Source organism: Neovison vison, chromosome 11, assembly GCF_020171115.1.
Source record: "Neovison vison isolate M4711 chromosome 11, ASM_NN_V1, whole genome shotgun sequence".
Classification (NCBI taxonomy): Eukaryota; Metazoa; Chordata; class Mammalia; order Carnivora; family Mustelidae; genus Neogale; species Neogale vison.
The window spans coordinates 190,891,627-190,893,814 of NC_058101.1; the positions used below are offsets into that span (position 1 = coordinate 190,891,627).

The 2,188-nt window shown below is 40.0% G+C and overlaps 1 pseudogene; it reads left to right on the plus strand.

Annotated features, from left to right (window-relative positions):
• Positions 1-1,520: 1,520 nt before the first annotated feature.
• On the plus strand, positions 1,521-1,896 carry LOC122889118 (annotated as a pseudogene).
• The last annotated feature ends 292 nt before the right edge of the window (positions 1,897-2,188 follow it).

The window sequence follows — 2,188 nt, forward strand, 5'->3', positions numbered from 1 at the left end:
TTGAAATATGAGCCTTAAGAGACAGGAGTATATGTTTTTTGGTCTACCAATGTATCCGGGTCTCTCACTTATCCTAGAGGCCCTGGCATAGAGAAGGTATATAAAAATAAGTGTGGATTAACTGAGTAGATGAGCAATGGGAGTGAATGAATTAATGAAAAAAAAAAAAACCATAACTGTTGTATCCATGTTTTGTCTCAAATTGCCTTTCTGCTTATAAGACCCTCTGGCTTTCAATCTTTTCATTACCTTCTTCCCATAATTTGAGAGATGCCAAATCCCAACCCTGCATGAAGTAATTTTTAGCTATTAAATCCTCACCGAATCCCTTTTTTTCTCCAAATGTCATACATCATGAATATACATGGAATTGCATTTTATGGTAGTTTTTCCCCCACATCTGTAAAATATGTCTTTCCTACCTGACTGTAGGTCTATGATGACACAGAAATATTTCTTACCATGCTTAAAACAGCACCTAACATACTGGAGATAAAAAATGAATTGGGCTTATTTCTGGATTCACTGAGATTCTATCTCTCGTTATATGAAGAAATGCATTAATGGCTAAGGGGATGACTACTCTACTCTTAAATAAAACAATGGCTTGTGTAGTAAAAAAAAAAAATGGATTTGGTTGGGTTAGGGAAGAGGAATAATGGCACAGTGAGAAGGAGTATATCTAGGTCCAATCAGGAAAACATAGTCAGCCCCACCAGTGATTTTTAGCAAAGAATTTAATACAGGGCATTGGTTAAAGCAGTTATGAGAGAGCTAGAAAAGTGAAAAGGGCATACTCGGGTAGCACAGAAATAGTAAACATAGTCAACTACCATCCTCAGGTTTAGAAACAAAGAGAAGAGGTTGAGATCATTAGAACTAGAAACTTGGAGGAAGCACCCTGATCCTGGAAGTCAGATCTCTGAGCTGCTGGTGCCAGAGAGATCACAGGGAGGCCAGAGGAAAAGGTGAAAAATTGGAAGGGCCTACTACAGGAACAGTTCACAACCACTACGGCAACATGGGTAGAAACAGGAAGCTTTGGTGGGTCCTCGCTCCCACTGCCTGCCTGCCAGTCTTCAACCCAGTGGCAGAACTTACCAGCTGAAAAAGGGTAAATGTACTTTGAAGCATCCCAAAGCCAAGTAGAGACGAGGAGGTTCAGAGCTGAGAGACAGTAGCTTCACAATGGCACAGGAGGAAAAGAATGAATGACATTTCCTACTAACATGAAACTGCCAAGAATGCACAGATATTTGGCAAAATACATGTAACATGGTGATTCTTATTTAAGTGACATTTTAGGATTTAAAAATGACCTTTTTTATTGGCTGCTTTTAAAACAGACCACTCCAGATAATGATAATTCAGGGACTAGTTTTTACTCTTTCCACAGAATTTACTAATGGCCCACAGAATCATCAGTAAATTTTATTATCTTGAAATGCTCTGGGGAGGGGAAACTTCTGGTATTTAAAAGAAAATACTTCTGTTCTTTTCCTTACCAGCAGCGACCACACATGGCCAAGATTAAGGCTCCAGATTTTTGTGGCAAGAAGGAAGAGCTGCTTAAACAGTGGGAAAACCCGAAGTTGGAGCTGTCCCAGCTGCATGTCCCCAAAGTGACAGTCAACAGTCACAGTGGCTTCAAAGCTCTCCAGGATCTCAGTTATTTGCAAATCTATCCCATGTGCTCTCACCATCATCAACCAGACTCAGAAGGAGAACATCAGGAGATTCTACAAGGGTAAGAATTACAAACTCCTGGATCTGCTGCTCAAGAAATTATGTGCCATGTGACTGCGGCTGAACAATCACAAGGAAAACCTCAAGACCAAGAAGTAGCAGAGGAAGGAGCAGCTGTACCTGTTGCTGGAGTGTGTGGTCAAAGCCTGAGCTTCTGCATCAATAAAACACAAACTGAAGGAAGAGAAGAGAAGTGGAGGGAAGTGGGAAATGGAGAGGGGAAGGGGAGGAAGAGGGGAGAGGGAGGGAGGAGAGAAGAATTTTTTTCCCTTTTGGTCAGAAAAAAAGGTTCTTAGAATATTTCAGGGTTATGAACAAATTCTTACATTATGAGAATAAAAATATAAAATTAAACTTTAAAACTGTATAAAGTTTAAAGGACTTAATTCTTCCATTCACTGGGTATTTGTCATGATGCTAACACTATACTCCTATGGGATAG